The sequence below is a fragment of the Triticum urartu genome, chromosome 6A (assembly GCF_056163025.1).
Source record: "Triticum urartu cultivar PI428250 chromosome 6A, HENAU_Tu73, whole genome shotgun sequence".
Lineage (NCBI taxonomy): Eukaryota > Viridiplantae > Streptophyta > Magnoliopsida > Poales > Poaceae > Triticum > Triticum urartu.
Window position 1 is genome coordinate 315,895,861 of NC_141878.1, and position 21,488 is coordinate 315,917,348.

A 21,488-nucleotide genomic window follows, 5' to 3' on the forward strand; every position below is an offset into this window, starting at 1 on the left:
GTGGCTTCTTCCCGGGCAAAGTGCATCTGGACGACGTACTTCAAGTGCTCCCCGGAGGGGGCAACAAGAAGCACGCCAGCCCCTGCACCTTGTTGGGAAAAAGCACCATCAAAATACATAATCCATTCTTGGGGTGATTCCTTGCCCGGGACAGTTGTCTCTGTCCTTTGCTCATCAGGGGTTGGCATCCATTCTGCAATAAACTCTGCCAATGCCATGCTCTCAATAGTTGATGTGCTCTCAAACTTCAAACCAAAGTTGGATAACTCCAAAGCCCATTCCACTATTCTGCCAGTTGCCTCAGGGTTTCGAAGTATCCTTTTCAACGAGAAATGAGTGACAACCGTGATCTCATGGGCTTGGAAGTAGTGGCGCAGTTTCCTTGAGGCCATAATGAGACCAAAGATCAACTTTTGCATGCCAGAGTACCTCGATCTAGCCCCCTGTAACAAGAGCTGACAAAGTACACTGGGCGCTGCACCACTTTCTTCTTTGTTGCGTCCTTGGGTTTGCTCTCCTTGCCGTGCTCATTGTTGCCCTGATTCTTTTCTCACTCTACCGTGATCTGGCCACTTTCTCCTTCATGCACCTCTCGCTGTGCTACCAAGGCCGCACTGACCACTTGGTTGGTTGCCGCCAAGTATAGAAACAATGGCTCTTGTGGTTTGGGCGCAACCAAGGTAGGCACCGATGATAGGTAGGCTTTCAATTGCTACAGAGCTGCATCTTCTTCTGGGGTCCACTTCATAGGCCCCGCCTTCTTCAAAACCTTGAAGAATGGTAGGGAACGCTCGGCAGACTTGGAGATGAATCTGCTCAGCGTAGGAACACATCTCGTCAAGCGCCTCACATCTTTAACTGCCCTTGGTGCTTGGATCTGCTCAATGGCCTTGATGTTGTCGGTGTTGGCTTCGATCCCCTGATGGGACATGAAGAACCCAAGTAGCTTGCCGGAGGGAACACCAAATACACACTTCTTCGGATTAAGCTTCAGATTGATCTTGCACAGATTGGCAAATGTCTCTTCCAAATCCCGGATAAGGGTAGCCTTATCCTTGGTTTTGACCACAATATCATCCATATAGGCTTCTATATTTCTATGCAACTCTGGCTCAACACCGATCTGGACTGCCCTTGCAAAAGTGGACCCGGCACTCTTTAATCCGAATGGCATGCAGACAAAGCAATGCGTACCACACGGAGTGATAAATGATGTCTTCTCTTCATCTTCCTTGGACATGAAGATCTAATGATATCCTAAGTATGCATCAAGAAAGGAGAGCAAATCACATCCCGATGTAGAATCCACGATCTGGTCGATGCGCGGCAAGGGAAATAAGTCCTCCGGGCAAGCCTTGTTGAGGTCTGTGAAATCAATGCAAAGCCTCCACTTCCCATTAGCCTTCCAGACCACTACTAGATTTGCTAACCATGTAGGATGCAGTACTCCTCAAACCAAACCAGCTGCCTCCAATTTCTTGATCTCTTCGGTAATGAACTGCTGCCGCTCCAAGGCCTGCTTCCGGACTTTCTGCTTGACGGGTCGGGCATGTGAGCATATAGAAAGGTGGTGCTCAATTACCTCCCTGGGAACATCGGGGATATCAGGTGGTTGCCAAGCAAACACATCGACATTCCCCCGCAGGAAGGCAACAAGCTCGCTTTCCTATTTGTCATCGAGGGTCACGCTGATAGTGGAAGTACCATCAACGCCAGCCAGTCCTGCCAGGACCTCCTTCACTTGGGGTGCAGTAACCTTGGATCTCTTGTTGTTGTAACACTCGGGCACGTCGTCAACGGGTGTCATGCACTTGGAGGGGTACACTTCCTAGACTCTTTGCCGGAGTCCTACAATCCCTCTTCTTTCCTTTGATCTCCTTGGCGGGAACTGCTGCTGCTGCCTCTGCTGCGACTGCATCCCGGTACATCTTGTCCACGTAGATAATTGCATCCTTCTCATCTGATGAGATAATGATGACTCCTAGTGGCCCAGGCATCTTCAAAGTGTTATAAGCATAGTGGGATGCTGCCATGAACTTGTCCAGGGCCGGGCGTCCCAGATTCCCATTGTATGGTTGGGGGAGATCAACCACATCAAACACAATCCTCTCAGTGTGATAGATCAGTTCTCCCCCAAAAGTGACCGGCAACGTAATCTTCCCCTTAGGATGACTCCTGCCGGGATTAACTCCTTGAAACGTGCCGGTGGCCTCTAGCTCATCCTCTCCTATCTAAAGCTTGTTGATAACTGCTAGGGAAATCAGATTCAACCCGGCCCTATCATCCACAAGCATCTTTGTAACCTCGAGGTTGCGAATTGTTGGGGAGACCAACAATGGCAAACACCCCACCGCAGTGGTGTGATCAGGGTGATCCTCTTCGTCGAAGATGATGGGTGTGCGGGACCATTTGAGCAATTTCTGGGCCTCTGGTGCTGGTTCCACATCATTGACCTCTCGTGCCCATCCCTTGAGTTGGCGATGAGAGGTGTGCAAAGATGCACCCCCATCAATGCATAGGGCGTCAGTGGCCTTCTGAAATTCATGCTCACTAGTTTCCTCTTCATCCCCTCCATCACTGGCATCATCACAGGTCTCCTTCTCTTGGCCCCTGGTGGGCTTTCCCTGGTTCCGAAAGGGTCTACCAGGGCGATTTGCTTCACCACTCCAGCCCTTACCGCCAGCATCATTCTAACCTTTCTCCTTGTCACGCTTATCATACTCTGCCCTCTGCTTCTTGACGAGTTGCTCAACCTGATAACACTCCTGAAGGTCGTGGCCTTTGGTCCGGTGGATCTTGCAGTACGACCCATCACCTTTCCCAAGTTTTTCCACGGCAGCGGCTTCCCGGTAGGCAGTGCACGCAGCAGCTTCCTTGTCGGGGGCCTCCGCCTTGGCCTTCTTGTCGGTACTAGGTGTGCCCGAACCTTCTACAATCATCACTGCCTTATCTCTTAGCCTCTTACTGCGCTTCTTGCACTTCCTCTGACTGGTTGATTCATCTTCATCCTCTGAATCAACATTAATGCAATCCTCCTCTCCAGGCAACTTCGTTCCTTCTTCCATCCAGGCACATTTATCCACTAGCGTATATATTTCTTTCACAGTCTTGGGCAACTACACGTTCATTTTGGAACTAATGCGGCGGTTGTGCACATTGGACTGGAAAGCTGCTATATGGCTGCCGAATCGATATTTGGAATATTTCTATGAACTTTACTGAATCTCTGCAAATACTTACAGAGGGTTTCTCCTTCCTTCTGCTGGAGAAATTGTAGGTCACTGGGCCTACCGGGCTCTTGGTGGCCACCGGTGAAGGCACCGATGAACTCGTGGCATAGGTCTGCCCATGACGAAATGGTGTTCTCCGGCAGGTGCATCAGCCAAGACCTCACATTGGACTTGAGGGCCAAAGGGAAGTAGTTGGCGAACACCTTTCATGTCTTCCCCTGGCAGCCTGAATAGCGATGGTGTAGATGCTCAGGAACTCTGCCGAGTACAGCCTCCCGTCGTACTTCTCAGGTATCTCTGGCTTGAACGTGCGAACGGACGGCCAACGGACTTACCGCAGCTCACGTGTAAAGTCAAGGTAGCCGACCTCGAAAGGTAGGCACCCACCAACATAGAGCGCAGGCTCGTCGATGTTGAGGCCGTCGCACCCGTTAGTCTGGCGGGGGTCGTTGCGGCGCCGTTCAGCGATGACGCGCGCGTCCCCCTGCTCCCTATCTTTCGGGGTTCGATGTTGGCTTGGATGTGCTCGAGGGTCAGAAGAGGCCATCGAGACATCGTCGGGGTCTTGATTCTACTACGCCCTCGCCGGCTATCATGGTGGGGACGAAACCGTGGGGAACGCCCCTCCATACGGCCAGCAGTGCGGGTGCGGCTGTCGCTTGGGGAGGTTGCAGTGGGCAAGCTCGTCGTGAGCCCCCAGCTTTGGTGAAACCGAGCAGGCTTTGGATGGTGGCACGCCATTCATCCATCTGCTCCGCTGCTGGCAGGAACCCCAGCAGTAGCTGAGCTCGCGCCATGGCCTCCGTGGTTGTGCTTGGCATGGATGTCGATGACGTCGACCGCACCGTAGCCTGGCTTCGGATGGTGCCAGTGGTGGCGACAACGGCGGCACCGCGCCCACGCTACTGTGGGGCGACCACCGGTGCAATGGGGTCGCACAGCGGTGGTGCTCGAAGATCAGCGGCTCCGTTGAGCGCAGCGATCAGGTTGGCTGGTCCGGGAGGAGGCGCATGCACCGCGGCCGCTCCCATGGTGGGAGCGACCGGAGGGCGATGGCTTGCCCTGGACCAAGCATCGTTGTTGCAGCTGTGCTCGTTGGCGAGGGGAGGGGTGCGCACGGAGTGACCCCCTCACTCGCACCTTGTAGTGCTTGATTGTCGAGACGCTGCTGATGCTATTCTCTTCCGGTAGCTCCGGGCCCCGTGTCGGCCACAGGGGAGGTGGTAATGGCACCGGCTTCTCCAACCACACCCCCAGCAGCGTCTACATCCTCGCGTGCCTCTGTATCCCCCGTGGCATTAGAGGCCGCGGGCGGTGGAGCTTTCAAGGTGGATGGATGGGCCGAGGTGCCAGATTTCTTCTTGGGCACCATGGTCGATGGCGCTGTCGAGGATGAAGATGGCGATGAACATGACGCGCGACGTACACTTCCAGAATCGCGCAAGCGCCCCCCCCCCTACCTAGCGCGCCAAAGATGTCGCGGGATGTCCACGGGCACCTGTGGGACCGGGTGGCTGCTTCTTGGTTCGGCAGGGGGACGACGCATTACACAAAGAGCAGACCAGCGTACGGTAGTGCGGAAGATCAAGTTGGCCAGACAAAACCCAAATATCGGAGAAGAAATATGAGGCTATAAGAGATCATGCATAAAAGAGATCAAAGAAACTCAAATACTTCCATGGATATAAAAACATAGATCTTATCATAAACTCGAAGTTCATCGATCCCAACAAACACACCGCAAAAAGAGTTACATCATATGGATCTCCAAGAGACCATTGTATTGAGGATCAAGAGAGAGATTATGTCCAATTTAGTGGGTCCATCATGAATGCCTTTGGAGGGCTTCTTCCGCGGTCCTAATTTCGGATCGCGGAATCCGGCATTCACTGTCGTGTCTTCGGCTTCACCGTCGTTGTGGTGACGCTTATGTCTGTTGCACCATGGTTTCCCGTTTGCATCCCAGACTTCCAAGGTGTCGAGGTCTTCTAGGTTGCTGCTTCTACGAGCCAACCAACTATCTTCCCCGATGCAAAAGCGGGTCATTACAGAGGTGAGTGCCGACATGGTCCTTGGCTTATCCTAGCCGAGCTAGCATTGTAGCCACTCGTCCCGGATATTATGCTTAAATGCGGCTATGGCTTCGGCTTCCGGATAGTCGATGATCTGGTTCTTTTTGGTCAAAAACTGCCGAGCTGACTCGCCGGGCTGTTGGACCACGTGGCTCAGGTCATCGGCATCCAGAGGATGGACATAAGTGCCTTGAAAGTTAGCTCGGAAAGCATCCTCGAGCTCTTCCCAACTCCCTATGGAGTTTTCAGGGAGGTTCTTCAGCCAATGCTTGTCTGGTCCTTTGAGCTTTAATGGCAAGTATTTTATGGCATGGAGATCATCTCCTCGAGCCATGTGAATGTGGAGAAGAAAGTCTTCGATCCACACGGTTAGGTTTGTAGTCCTGTCGTACTATTTGATGTTTAAGGGTTTAAATCCCTCAGGGAACTCATGCAACATACCTCATCTGTAAAGCACATCTGGTGAGTGGCACCCCTGACTCAGCCCACGTCGCACCGGAGTTCAGCTGCCATCCGGGCCCGGTGCTGCTCCCGAACTTTATCATTTTGGTCGAGCCAAGCTTGGTATCCGTCCCATCTATTAGGAGGGTATTCTCTAGATCCGCAAATGGACCTTGTTTGACCTATTCTAGCATCCAGGTCACGGGGTAAGTTGTATTCGTATTCTTGCCACTTTGACGAGGAGGAGCGGGAGGGTGTTCGTCCTCACCAACCGGCCTGTCCTCGTAGCCATTAGGGTCCTCGGGATCAAACTACGCCTTGCGCTGCTTCAAATTATCTGGCTGTTGTTCGGCGGTAGCAAGATCACTGAGGTTCTCCATATTGTCTGGGGTGTCATCTTCTATGGTGCCCGTGTTGCTTTCTCTGCCCCGACGCCCCCTGGATTGTCAATGTTGTCTTTGGCGTTTGGGCGGATCCTCGCCCGGCTTGTTGCTATCTCTCCTGGTGGTGTCGTCCTTGTTATTAGTGCCATCACCGTTGTCCTTGGGGGTGTCCACCATGTAAACATCGTAGGTGGAGGTGTCCATCCATCGGCCAGTGACAAAAGGGGTAGTGTCAGCGTGGGCCATGTCTTTGTTGTCTTCATCCATGTCATCGGCCTCCTAAGAGGCGTAGTCCAGCATGTCGGTTAAGTCCTTGACAGTGGCTGCTAAGCGGGTGGTGGGTAGGACATAAAATTCCCTATGGCCTGCCTCGAGGCCCCGCTGAGCATAGGCCAAGGATGGGCCATCCAAGATAGTCATCATTTGGATCCGATCTAGTGCCTCATTTAATAGGGCGAGACTAGCCGGATTAGAGTATGAGGTTTCTCCAGAGTCTGTCTCCGCTGTGATGGTGAGGAGAGGGGTGAGTTCGGCTAGGGCTGACCCCTGGTCTTTGGACGCCGAACTTGCGTCAAGGCTCAAAGCCAGATCCGTGGTAAGGAGGGTGAGTCTGGCTGAAGATGACTCGCGGTCTTCGAACATGGTGGTCGCGTCTAGGCTTGAAGACGGCTGCAAGGTAAGAGCCAATCTAGAGATCGGATCGGGAACATGTCCCAAAGTCGATGCTTCAGGGTATGTGGGCGTCTCGGATGAGGTTGAGAAGCCGGTGAATATAAGATCACCCCGAGCGTCAGTGACGTACTCTAGGTTACCAAACCTGATCTGGTCCTCGGGGGCGACGCTATCGACCTGGTCGAGATGACCCGTCGAGTCGGCGTGTAGAACAATGTTGTCGAACGCGAAAAGCTGGCCGGGGATGAAGATGTCCATGGTGTTGATGCCATCTCTGATGATTAGGCGAGCCATCGTTCTTTTCAGCGATCCAACAGAGGAACTCTTAGTGAAAGCACCAATGTCGGTGTCAAAACCAGCAGATCTTAGGTAGGGGGTCTCGAGCTATGGATCTTGGATCAATGGGGAACAAGGGACGAAGCACACGATGTTTACCCAGGTTCGGGCCCTCTGTAAGAGGTAAAACCCTACGTCTTGCTTGATTATATTGAAGTGTATAGGATGATTACAGAGTCGATCTACCACGATATCAGATGAACTAAACCCTAGGTGAGTAGGATGATGATCGTTGTTTTATCCTCTACGGACTAAATCCTCTGGTTTGTATAGACACCAGGGGTACTAGGATTACACATGATCGGTTACAACAAGCAAAAAAACATACCGAATCTTCTATCTTGACTTGGAGGACACACCAAGACTTCGAGGGGTTTCCTATCCGAACACGGAGTGGCCTTATAGCTCGGCCTTGTGGTAGTTGTATAGCGGCCCCACCTGTCCGGCCCACCAGAGGTTGGCCGGCAGCCCGAGGATCCCCTAGTGCAGGACTCCCTCAGCAAGGACTGAGATGGATGTTATGGTCTCAGAATTTGGGCAGAAGAAATCTTTCCAAGCCCTCTCCCCTCTCGGGAGAAAATAGTGGAGACAACCAAATTATCACTGGCAACATGTTCGAAAGTAGGCTCATCCCCAGTCTTATATGTAGTGGTATCATCCTCTACTTCCTAAGGTGGGTCTTCCTCCACGTCCATGGCAGGAGTCTCGGGAGAAATTTCTGCAAAATGTACACTAGATTCAGTTATGCGTGCGTCCAGGGAGGAAAGCACAACATTAATAGGAATGGTTGTCTGACAAACCATTTTAGTATTTGCCTTCTCCAGAATAGAGCAATCAAATTGTATATCCTCTGGAAACATGGCTGGTTTGTCCCCCTTTTGGGTAAGAGATAGTTTAGGTGCAGTATATACTTGGGCAGATCCTAGAAATCCACATGAGGCTCTATCAGAATCATACCAACATGCAAGTTCAGGAACAGTACATGCAAGTTCAGGGACGATTTACTACCATAACCCATAGTCCAATCAATCCATTTCGTTTGCACGCGATCATTACCATCAGAACCCAATAAAGGAATTAGTAGTGTATTGGTATTTACCATATTTTGCAGCTAAGTAATGGCATTACCATCTACCGGTTGGTTGAGATCAAAAGTATCAGAAGTAGGGGCAGTATTTTCAATTCCAAGAGTTGAAAGCGGCGAAGGATAATTTTCTACTAAAGAAGTCAGGGTCGCAATCCCCTCCTCTTTGGTACGTACCTTACCATCTTTGTGTGGGGGGGTTCTTTGGCACTTTTTGTTTAATATGATAGACACATTTTTTGGGCTCCCAAATTCTCTAAGGAGCAAATGGGCCCTGGTAAAAATCACAATCTCTATAGATATGTCCCTAAAGATTGCAACGAAGGCATCGTATTTAGTTGTGACATTGGGGATGAAAATGACCGTAATCTAGGCATCACGGGTACTTAATAGAGTCCTGAGACAAGCTTCCAGTAAAAAACAGTAGGTGGAGCCTTGGGCTAGTCTAGCCTTTCAAAGACAGAGACCCTCTCCTTGGAGTCACATTGAAAACCTTGGGCTGGATCAAGCCTATCAAAAACAGATGTGCGCACCTGCTGTTATGTGCGCGTCATAGTCTGAGGCCCATGATTTGAAATTGTTTTAGCCGCCTCAATGATTGTATGGGAGGAAATCTCTCGCATGCAAGACTGAATGTGCTAGAAGACAGACGTAGTCGGGATTCTCCTTGGAAGACTGGTAGAGAACAGGCTCTCAGTCTGACCCTTTGAGGGCGAAGATATGATGAGCGGTTTTAGAGTCGCATCTTCATCATCACTTAGGCGATCTAGAGAAGACCTTGCGTAATTGCTTCTGGAAAAATTGGATATCTCTGTGAAATCATGCTTGGCATAAAGCAACCTTTGATATTAGTGAATTCTTTCTACATGATACATGATAAAAAAGGAAGTTACTGTCATTAGCGTGGCTTGATGAGGTAATAAGGTATCCAAATGTCTCTTGTTTTGATCATCAAACATCTTTAGAGAGCCAAAGTGGATTAATGGCTGATTAACTTGGGGATAAAGAGGAGTAGGGGGCCTCCAAAGGTTTCTTGTTCTCGACTTCAAGCCTCTTCATGGAGCCAAATCACATGGATGGCTGCTTAAATTAAGGACCAAGAGCTATAGCATTTGCCCCTGATAAGATAGAATGAAACAAGTGATTTAAATCTTTCATTGTCCCATGGCCTGAATGTTTTTTATGAGAGATGATAGTCGAAGAGTTTGATTCCTCTTGTTCCTAGACTCTGAATTCACGCACAAAGTCGGGACCTCCATTGCCCCACAGATGGACTAATACCGTGAAGTGAAACCGGCTATAGCTTTTATGAGAGTAGATAAAGAAGCCCACCTGTCTTGAGCAAACTGAGAATCTTTAGGTATTATCCCGACGAAATATCACATTATAGTCTGAAGCAATACCACCCAAACAGGCGCTGAGGTAGGGACAGACAGAGGTATATTCCAGGCGGTGCTTGAAGTGCTTGAAAGAAGCCAACAAGAAGAATTCATGACCACGTCCGCTAGGCAAGAAAGCAACTGGACAGTGGAATCCTTGCTAAACCGATCGTTGGAAGTAAATACCCAGGCGAAGGTCTAGACCAATCTCTAAACCTGAAACATGTTTTTCTCCACCAATCAGATTATCCAAAGAAGTATCAACAGCCAAAGTGGGAAGAACCTTGGCAGCCGAAGCTGGGGACGATGGGTCCGCAGACGAAGCAGAAGGAGCAAAGGGGGCCATGGGGGGCGGGGAATGCCCAACCATACACCCAATCTTGGCCTTGTAACATGGGAAGGTGTCGGCATCCTGGGAACGGGGGTACCCAGACTTGCCTGCCTGCGGCCCAGGGCGTGGCTCCACCAACGGCCTGGTACGACACACCTTCGGGAGCAACCACTCAAGACCCTCACGAGGGGCCAAGCCTCGCGATGCGGACGACACCAAGACCTCCTAAGGGGCGGCCTCGCTAGGCTGGCTCCCGAGGAGCGGAGATATCTATGCAAGGGGCATCTCACGAGGTCTGCGTGACGTGAGCCATGACGACCGAAGCCAAGCGGGTGCCAGCGGGCGCAGAGTGCCAGTTTCCTCTTTGGTGCTAAAGATACAAGCATAGGCGAGAAGTCCTAAGGCATCAGGCAAAGGTTTCCATATCAATGCAACAAGACCAAGACCAGCAGGATGGTAGGACGGATGTACCGCGGTGCCCACGGCGGCGTCACCACCAGAGCCTTTGGCAGGCGAAGACCACATTTTGTCAGGATAACTTGTACTAGTTGTCTCCCTTCAAAATTGGCCGTAGTGGGATCCCTTCCCGCCTAGCATTTGGTAAGAGGACCAGGGCCTCTATAAATAGTACTAGGCACCACCGTAGTCAAGGATCGGCTCTTCAAGGACCGGCTCATCAAGGTTAGGCTCATCTTGGATCGGATCCACTCCACCAAGTCCATCTCACCAGCTCATCAAGCTCAAGAACACCTTTCCTCAGGAGACTCTTCATCCACTGTACTAGTTCATCCTTAGCCCACGAGGCAATCAACTACACAACACTAGAGTAGGGTATTACACCACAACGGTGGTCCGAACCAGTATAAACCCCCGAGTCTCTTGTTCCTTGGGTTTGGTGAGTTAGGCGTTGAGATCGTTGCGAGAGCGTGCTAGGAAGAGAGAGATCTTTGTGCGCACCCTAGAGTTCGACCCTCAAGGGTTTGCCGAAACCCATAATCCAACATTTGGCATACCAGGTAGGGGTGCACCGAAGCTTCGCCTCTCCGCCTGCTTCGTCCTACTCCCATGGCAGACGCCACTCCCCTGATTGGATCGGCGGGCGCCCGTGGAGGCGTCGCGGGCATCCGGGCCTTCACCCCCGCCTTGCTGCAAGTGCAGTGGCCGCGCAAGTTCAAGCCAGAGATGCCGCCCGCTATGACGGCATGGCAGATCCAGCGGCCTTCCTGCTGGCGTACGAGGAGGTGATTCTCGAAGCCGGAGGCGATGACCAAGTCAAGGGCAACTGGTTCAGTCTGGCGCCTGACTGCTCAGTATGCTGGGATCCTCGGTAGCCTCCTGGGAGGAGCTGCGCGGTCTCTTTGTCACGCGCTTTGGGACATAGGCGCCCCCCGCGGTAGCCGCCCTCCTTGGGGGTTTGCGGATGCCACCCTCGGATCGCCACGTCAAGAAGTTCGTCCGCCAGATGGGCGCTGCCCGTGTGCAGCAGGGGGCTCCCCCCGGATGGGCAGCGCCCCAGGCTGACCTCACCTTTAGTTTGGAGGACCACCCAGCAATCACCGCGGTCTCAGCCATGCTCTCGATGCTCTCCACGCCCACCATCTACAACGTAGCAGTCACCAAGACCCTCATCAACGGAGGAGTCGGCCTCAACGTTCTCTCCGTGGAAGCCTTCAGCCTGCACCAGGCCCTTCTCCGGAGTCGGTGACGGTTCCATCAGCCCCCTGGGGCAGATCCGCATCCCCGTCACCTTCGGCACCCGCGACAACTACCGCACCGAGCTTATCGTCTTCGACATAGCCCGCATCAGTCTCCCGTACAACGCCATCCTCGGGTACCTTGCCCTGGCTCAATTCATGGCAGCAACTCACCCTACATACAATCGCATGAAGATGCCGGGGAGCAATGGAGTCCTCACCATGGCCGGGACACCAAGGAGGCCCTGACGGCCCTCAAGCTCGCCTTCAGGGCTGCCGCGGCAGTGCACCCGGCCGACGAAGCCGCCCCAGGAGCTAAGGGAGCCGCACCGACGAAAAAGAAGCAGTTGTTCACTCAGGACCGGGCCGAAAGGAAGCAAGTGCCGGTCGAGGAGGATGGATCCTCGGGAGCCACCTTCACCATAGGCGCTAACCTCGACCCGGACCAAGAGGAGGCATTGGTGAAGTTCCTGCGCGCGAACAAGGAGGTGTTCGCCTGGGAGCCCATGCAGCTAGTAGGGGTCCCAAGGGGGTAATCGAACACCACTTAAGGGTGAGCCCCAATGTGTGCCCTGTGAAGCAGAAGGCACGGCGACAGTCCACGGAGAAGCAGTCCTTCATCGTCCAGGAAACTCGCAAACTACAAGCGGCAGGTGTCATTCGCAAGGTCCGGTACCCGGAATGGCTAGCGAACCCCGTCGTCGTGCCCAAGAAAGGCGGGAAGGAACGCATGTGTCTTGACTTCACCAACCTCAACAAAGCCTGCCCCCAAGACTTGTTCCCACTCCCTCGCATCGACCAAATCGTCGACTCCACCGCTGAGTGCGACCTGTTATGTTTCCTGGACGCATTCTCGGGTTACCACTAGATCAAGATGGCGGTGGAAGACGTGGAGAAGACAGCCTTCTTGACCCCGTGTGGGGTATACTGCTGCACCTGCATGCCGTTCGGGCTACGCAATGCTGGGCGACCTTCCAGCGGCTGACGCACATCGCCCTGAGCCAGCAGCGAGGGCGAAACTCTGAATCCTAGGTCGATGACATCATGGTAAAATCTCAAAAGGCAAGAACCCTCATCCAGGACATGGAGGAGACTTTCACCAGCCTGTGCCAGGTGGACCTGCGGCTCAACCTGGAGAAGTGCGTGTTTGGTATTCCCTCCGGCAAGCTTCCGGGCTTCCTCGTATCGCACAGCGGGATCGAAGCCAACCCGGAAAAGGTCAAGGCGATAGAAGACATGAGCCTGCCACAAACTGTCAAAGAAATGCAGAAGCTCGCGGGCTGCGTGACCTCGTTGGGGCGCTTCATCTCCAAGCTAGGAGAACGCGCCATGCCGTTCTTCAAGCTGATGAAGAAGAAGGGCCCATTTGAGTGGACCCTAGAGGCCGACCTGTCATTTCAAGACCTCAAGAGATACTTGACTAGCCCTCCGGCGATGGTCGCGCCTCGACCCCTCGATCCCCTGGTGCTCTACCTGGCCACCATTCCCCACAGAGCTAACGCGGTGTTGGTGGCTGTCCGGGAGGAGCGCCAGGCCAAGGATGCGCCGCGTAATGTCGTACCTTCAGCCGGGACAGTACGACGCCAAGACGGCGCTGATAAAACAATGACGACACCCACGGACGATCAGGCCCCACAAAACGGTGTTTCTGGGCCTGCAGAGGCCATGATGGCTAACCAAGCTCCTGAGGTCCCCTCACCTCGGGAGGCGCCACAACCTCCGGAGGCCACAGGCTCCACCGACGCTCCCGCCCTCGTGGAACACCCGGTATAATTCGTCAGCACGGTGTTACGGGACGCAAGAGCACGATACCCCATGCCACAAAAGCTCTTGCTCACGCTCCTGGTGGCCTCACGTAAGTTGTGTCATTACTTCCAAGGCCACACAGTCAAGGTCGTCTTGGCCTACCCAGTAGAGAGGGTGCTCTAGAGCCCCAACGCTGTGGGAAGAGTCGTTGAGTGCAACATCGAACTGCAAGCTTTGCAGCTGGAGTTCAGCACAACCAGGGTCATCAAGAGAGCCACCCTCGCCGATTTCCTGGCAAAATGTACTGACGCTCCGGAGCCCGAAGCAGGCGAGACCCGATCCCTCTCGCTAGGAAATGAAGCACCAGATGGCTGGGTCATGTACTTTGATGGCGCCATTGCACGCCAAGGCATGGGGCTGGCGCCATGCTCATCTCGCCCACCCAAGACAAGCTCTACTACGTCGTGCAACTCTGCTTCCAGCGGGGCAAGAAGGTCTCCAACAAGATCACAAACTATGAAGGTTTGATCACCAGCCTCAAGGCTGCGGCGGCCTTGGGGGTGAAGCGCCTCACCATCAAAGGGGACTCTGAGCTCCTCGTCAACTTCTCCAACAAGGTGTACGAGCCAAAGGACGAGCACATGGAGGCATACCTCGTGGAGGAACGCAAAATGGAGAAGCAATTCTTGGGCCTAGAACTGCAGCATGTGCCCCTCGGCACAGACAAGGAAGCGGATGATATCGCCAAGAGGGCATCAAGGTGACAGTCCCAGGAGCCTGGCATCTTCGAGGAGTGGCTCTTTAAGCCTTCGGCGGCCCCTCCAGCTGCGGAGCCTACGCCGCCTCAGGAGGAGCTCCCCCCCCCCCACCACCACCAACCTCAGGAGCTCCTGCCTGCAGCCCGACCTCAGGAGCATGCCTGCTCCTTGCGCTTGAGACTTAGGAGGGATGTTGGACTGAAGAATTCAAGGTGTACCTGCTGCGGGGGACGCTGCCGGAGAAAGAGGAAGACACGGAGCGCATGGCCCACCAGGCTACGGCGTATTGCATCCAGGACAGTGAGCTGTACAGAAAACGACCAAATGATGTTTCTTTGCGATGCATCTCCAAGAAGTAGGGGAGCGAGCTGCTAGCTGACATACACGGCGGGGACTACGGGCATCACTCATCGTCCCGCACCCTAGTTGGCAAGGCGTTCTGCAGTGGGTTCTACTGGCCCACGACACTCAATGACGCAGCCGAGCTGGTAAGGTCCTACGAGGCCTACCAGTTCCATGCCAAGCAAATCCACCAGCAGGCCCAGTGCCTCCAGACTATCCCACTAACATGGCCGTTCACGGTCTAGGGGCTAGATATCCTGGGTCCGTTCCCTCGAGCACCCGGGGGCTACCGCTCTCTCTACATCGCCATTGACAAGTTCACCAAGTGGGCAGAGGTGGAAGCCGTCTGCACGATCCCAGCTGGGTCGGCAGTTAAGTTCATCAAGGGCCTCGTGAGCCAGTTTGAGGTCCCTAACCGCATCATCACCGACAATGGCTAACCGTTCACTAGCAATCTCTTCAAGACATATTGTACTAACCTTGGAACGCAGATTTGCTACGCTTCGGTGGCACACCCCAGGAGCAACGGCCAAGCCGAGCGCGCCAACGCGGAGGTCTTGACCAGGACCTTCAAGAAGAAGCTTGAGGCCTGCGGCAGGGGCTGGCATGACGAGCTCCAGTCCGTGCTATGGTCCATCCGCACCACCGCCACCAAGCCGACAGGCGAGACCCTGTTCTTCCTCGTCTACGGAGCAGAAGCGGTTCTCCCTCACAAGGTCAAGCATCGCTCCGCGCGGGTCCTAGCATTCGGCGAGGCACGTCAAGACGCCATGCGGGGGACGGACCTCGTGCTGGGGAAGGAGCGCCGCCATCAAGCCTCACTCCAGGCGGCGAGATACCAGCAGGCGCTGCAATGGTACCACTGCCGCAACATCCGCTCCAGGACGATCGAGGTGTGCGATCTCGTCCTGAGGCGGGTGCTCTCCAGGGAAGGTCTACATAAGCTCTAGCCCATGTGGGAGGGCCCATTTAGGATTGCCCGCGTCTCCAGGCCTGGCGCCACGCGCCTGGAGACATAGTACGGGACCCCCATCCAAAACGCCTCGAACATCCAGCACCTCTGGAAGTTCTACCCATGAAGCAAGGCCCAGTACCTGTGAAGGTCTCCGCTCGTGATACTCTCACGTAATAATGAGTGGGGTTGTACACGCCCCGGAGTCTCCGGAGTGCCGCCCTCTGGCCTCGGGGGCTCCCTCCCACGTCCTACTGGCAGCACTTAGCTCCTTGCTGGTGAGAAGACTAGACTTGGTGTCGGACGCGGCTGTTCATTTGCTTTCTGTAGTTGGTTTGCCCCCCTTTTATGAAATTTGGAGTTCTAGCATTTATTGATTGCTCGGTTGAACCCTTTCTTTTTCTCTATTTCTTCGCTCGGTTCTTTGTTTCACGCCAGGGAGGGCGGCAGTTGCCCGACCCTCTCCCTCGCGTGCCTCGCGCGGGGGCTGGGCAGGTGTGTGCGTGTGCTGGGCTAACCTAAGCCTCGGACATGCCTCACCAAAGCCCTGTCCCTCCAGAGCTTCGCTTCCCCTGACCTTTGCGAGGCACCCTTGATTGTGCTTGCGGTTAGCGCAACACTCTAAGTCCGTGCCCCACGGGTAACGCGACGTGGTAGGCAATGATCATAAGGCCTCGCGCAAGGAAGGATAAGGCACCCGACAGACGTCCTAACAATTTTTTGCAGCTCTGTGGCACCTCCCGAGGTCAACGGCTCCTGAGCCAGCAACAAGGAGGGCTCACGAGGTGCCAGAGGGCGCGCCCTCATGAGGCAGGAAACTACCATGGGCGCATCCAGCTAAGTTATCCCTCTATGTCTACATGAAGCACGAACACCATAACACAACACAGGAACAATAAACATAACACAAGTGGCATGAAAATTATGGTTCATTACACGCCCTCGCAGGGCCCCATACTTGTTTCTTATAATGCAGGAGGAAAGCAAAGGACTGGCGAAAGAGGCTCCTATGGCGCGGCTGCTCACGAGGAACGGCCCCCGGGATCAGCAGGAGCCCTCCTCGCACTTCACTAGGGCGCGGTGACGAGACGACCCGCCACCGTCCTTGAAGCGAGCCCGATGGCATGGCGGCTGGTCGTAGCCGCCACTGCTGGAGCTTTTGTGGAACGAGCCACGGCCGTCGCCGTGGGCGAGTCCACCCTCGTCCTCATCACGACCGTCACCAAGGCCGAGAACTTCGTCACCCTCGCTGTCTTTAGGGCAGTACCCGGCACAACAACCATCTTCCCCGTACACCCTCATGAAGAGGGTCGCAACACCGTCGTACTTGAAGTGGAGGGTGCACCGCCTACTCAAACCGCGTGCGTGGGAAAACGTCAGCCAGCCGCGGGCCAGGGCTACATTGCCCATGATGGAGACCTCCACCGCGACCCACGAATCCTTGATGCAGTAGCCGTCGGCCTGCATCTAGAGGCCGCCAGGACCCGTGGCCGGTAGCTCGCCGGCAAAAGAGCGTGGAAGCTGAAGGCAGGTGCCGGCCGGGTTCTCCGACCACACGATGAACTCCAGCAGCACCTTCGCTAAGTGGAAGTGCGGACGGGGAGGGCGGGCGACCATGGTGCGCCTCCCTTTGTGGCAGGACTGTCGCATCTTAGGCGGCTCCCGCCGTGCGAGGATACGCCGCTGCGGCTGCCAAGAGTGGCGCCAGACCGCGAAGAAGTTTGTCCGCGCCCACAGGGGACCACAGCGGGGGTTGCCACGTGCTTGTAGGGGCGGCCACGACCCCGCTTGGGCGGTGGTGAGTTGGGCCCCTCCTGGCGCGTCTTCCCCTTCTCCGCGGCCGGTAATCTCTTCGTCGGCGCCATGGGTGGCGCAACGGGACGGCGGAGCAAAGAGGAAGAATAAGAAGCAAATGGAGTGGAGGAGAGGATGAGCGACGGGGGCTCCGCCCCTCTCCTCATTTATAGCCAGAGGGAGGCCAACCGCCGGCCTCCATGATCTAAGGTAATGATGATTTTGTTCTGCATGCAGCAGGGACTCGTCAAGTCGGACGGTTGCCAAGGCAGCATGGGGAAGCGGAGATGCCCACGTCCTATCAATCGCCATGCGTCAATCAAGGACGCAGGCGGTTGGGGCCTACGGCGCACTGCACTTGCCCTTTGGCTTCGCCTCGTCGCCAAGTCCAAGTGCGCCTTGGGCCCGGGGGCTATTGTCGGCGTCCTGGGAATGGGGGTACCCAGACTTGCCTGCATGTGGCCTAGGGCGTGGCTCCACCAATGGCCTAGTACGGCCCACCTTTGGTAGCAACCACTCAAGACCCTCGCAAGGGGCCAAGCCTCGCGAGGCGAATGACACCAAGACCTCCTCAGGGGCGGCCTCTCTAGGATGGCTCCCGAGGAGTGGAGATATCTATGTAATGGGCACCTCGCAAGGTCCGCGTGATGTGAGCCATGACGACCGAAGCCAGGCGGGCTCCAGCGGGCGCAGAGTGCCAGTTTCCTCTTCGGTGCTAAAGAGGCAAGCGCAGGCGAGGAGTCCCGAGGCATCACGCAAAGGTTTCCATATGGGTGCAACATGACCAACACTACTGCAGGATGCTGCTAACGCGACACTACAATCAGAGACCCCTCGAGAAACTGTGTGCGATGCAATAATCGCAAACGGTGCTGTATGAAAACCGTCAGAAATGTATAAAACGTTTGCGATGACGGTTGCATCAAACATGGTTCAGGTTTTAGTTGCGTGTGCGATGAAGGGCATACGGTTCAATTCAATTAACTGTTTGCGATGAGGAGGAACAAAAGAAATGAGTAACCAGATGAAGGCATGTGCGATACACAACATACGGTTCACTCGGATGAACTGTTTGTGATTAGGCAACACAAAAGAAACGGTCATCCAGATCAAGGTGTGTGTGATTGAGGGCATATGCTTCAGAAGGATTAACTTTTTGCGATTAGGTAACAGAACAGAAACGGGTCAGCCCGATCAAAGTGTCTGTTATTGATGGCATACACTTCACATGGATGAACTGTTTGCGATTAGCCACAACAAACTGAAATAGTTTAGATCAACGTGTGTGCGCTAGACGGGCACACACGTTCTAATTAAAAGAAGCGTGCGTGATGGTGCTGACATTGCCTATTGTGGTGCACCCTATGGTGCAAACGCCACGTACGCGGCCGAGAAGGCGTACGTGCCCACGTTACGCCTTTCGGGAATAGTGTCGCACTTATAACCGTCAGTAAATTTTGAGCATGCGTCCCGTCACATTTTTTAGAAGAACAGGGAGGCCACGTCCCATCACATTCCAAATTGCAAACCTGTTCACACCAATCAAAACCTAAACGGTTTCCCACTTAGGAGCGTATTACTACTCGGTTATAAATACTACTACTCCAAGATGACTACACATTCCCTCAACTCCTCATCCACAAAAACAAGCAAGTCATTCATCATGGTTCCCTTGCGTCCGCCATGGCCAGCATGAGTTCTGGGTCGAGAGATTGCCACCAGGGAGAGGCGAGCCTAGAAGCAGGAGCACGAGAGATGTCTCGCCTCGCCGTGAAAGCAGCCAACATACCGCGTAGAGGTCCCGCCACGCCGCCGAAGCAGCACGGAGGACCCACCACACCGTCGATTCAGCAGACTGGTCCGGCCGCGCCGCAGAAGCAGAAGAGATGTCCCGCCGTGCCGCGAATGCAGCAGAGATGTCCTTCTGCACTGTGGTGGCCTAGGAAAATGCCTCACAAGCAGACGAGGACTCTTACAGGCGCATGCATGCCCTTGTCCTTAGGGAGATGGATCAGATCTCCAGGTGGGAGAGGTTGCAGGATGACCTGAAAGCCTCGTTTGAATAGTATACCAACGTCATCCGTCAACTAAATGAGAGCAATGCGAAGCTCTGGGCCAAGCGCCACCTGCTGAGGGCGAAGATCGTCAAAAGTGTGGAGCAGCAGACCACTACCTTGTTGAAGAGGATCGGCGTCATCGTCAAGAAACTTAGGGACGAGAATGCCATGCTGCGCATCGAGCGCAGAAGGCTGGTGGAGGAATTCGAGGATGCTCTCAGGCAGCATCTTGAGGACAAGAAAGAGCTCATCGCCACTCGCCGCGGAGACTAGTTCCCGCAGCCTGCAGCAACCCATCAAGAAAGTAGAGTTCAGCTAGCCAGATCGTTGTCTTCTGGCTTCTTCTTTTGCCCTTGTGTATTTCGGGCGTTTCCGCATGTGGCTTTTTTAATTATGTTTCTAAATATGTAAGAAAATTATTATCCACTGTCATCGTCCTTATATTCATCATGCTTGCTATAAGTCGTAGTCGATGCTATATAGGTCCGTCAGATCTTACATCAAGATCCATGCAAAACTTTCTTTTCAGATTTTCATTTTTCTCTCTTAAATCTTAGTCCAGTGAGACATATAGCCAAGCCGTAGAACAGGTGCTCGGGCGCCATTAATGGAGACATTGGGAGGGAGGTGCGTGGCGGGTAGCGGTCAAAGGGCTCTCCTCCCGATGAGCACGCGCAGGAGTCTGATCGCATGCCTCCCGTACTCAAATAGCTACCCCGCACGGCACCTCTTAGCCAATAAAAAAGGGGACGCGTGGCCGCACGTAATTGGTAAGTCTAACACCCACGGTTTCAATAATACATGTGTTTCCAATTTGTAATGTGACAGCACTTGTTCCAAAATGACTTTGTTGATTGTTAATGTGTGGGCCTTCGCAAATCGGACAGAAAAATTACCACAGCATGTTGGTGCCATGTCATGAGACCATGCCAAGTTTCATGATTTTCAGGCGTGTTTTGGAATTACAGGAATTAAAAAACCAAGTTTCTCAATCTTTCCAGCCAAGCCACAACGCCCAGATGTTTAAATTTCACTCCCATCTCTTGCATGGGACCTAGAAATTCACCCAAGGACACACATGTGATTTTTCAAACAACTTTGGTGCACTGGAGCATGTACTTGTAGTTCAAATTTGAATTATGCACATTAAAAATCCTTAGAAAATAGTGTTGGCCCAGGCTTTCTTTGATGGTTCTCTTCAGCTAGAAAATATTAATGACTCATACATCACTCCGGTGCCTAAAAAGCTCTCTCCTGAAGAGGTGGGTGATTTTAGGCCTATCTCTTTAACTGGGATGGGTCTTAAATTCCTATCTAAGATGGCATCCAATAGGTTTCAAGAGGTGATTATGCAGTGTGTTCACAAGAACAAGTATGGTTTCGTAAAAAGCAGAACAATCCAGGATTGCATTGGATGGACTTTTGAGTATTTACACCAGTGTCATCAGTCAAAGAGACCAATTGTAATACTTAAAATGGATTTTGAGAAGGCTTTTGATTCTCTTGAGCATGATGCTATAGTGCAAATTTTGAGATGTAAGGGCTTCAATGAGAAGTGGATTCTTTGGATGAAGCAGCTATTATCCACAGGTACCTCCTCTGTTCTGCTTAATGGAGTTCCTGGTAGGAAGTTCATCTGCAAAAAAGGTGTCAGACATGGTGATCCAGTCTCCCCCCCCTTTTGTCCTAGTTGCTGATCTTTTACAAACAGTCATTAATGACATGTTTAGAAGAGGCATCCTTCACCTTTCCATACCTTGTCAATACCAAGATTACCCTGTGATTCAGTATGCTGATGATACATTTATTATTTTGCCTACTGTCAAGGACCAGCTTGTAGCTCTAAAGTACATGCTGAAGGTCTTCTCTATGTCCACCGGTCTTGATGTAAACTACCACAAATCCTTGATTATACCAATCAATGTGAATTCTGCGGTGATGACTGAATTAGCCGCTGCTTTTGGGTGTCAGATTGGAAAAAATGCCTTTTACTTACCTTGGGTTGCCTATGGGAACTACAAGGCCAAAAATGGTTGATTTTATGCCATTGGTAGACTGCATGGAGATAAGAATGACAATTAGCTCCTCTTTTTTAAATCAAGGAGAAAGACTATAGTTTTTGAACTCAGCCTTGTCTTCTATGCCCATTTTTTCCTTTGCAGTTTGGTTGTTCCTACTGGCATCGTGAAACAACTGGAGAGAATTTAGAGGCAATGC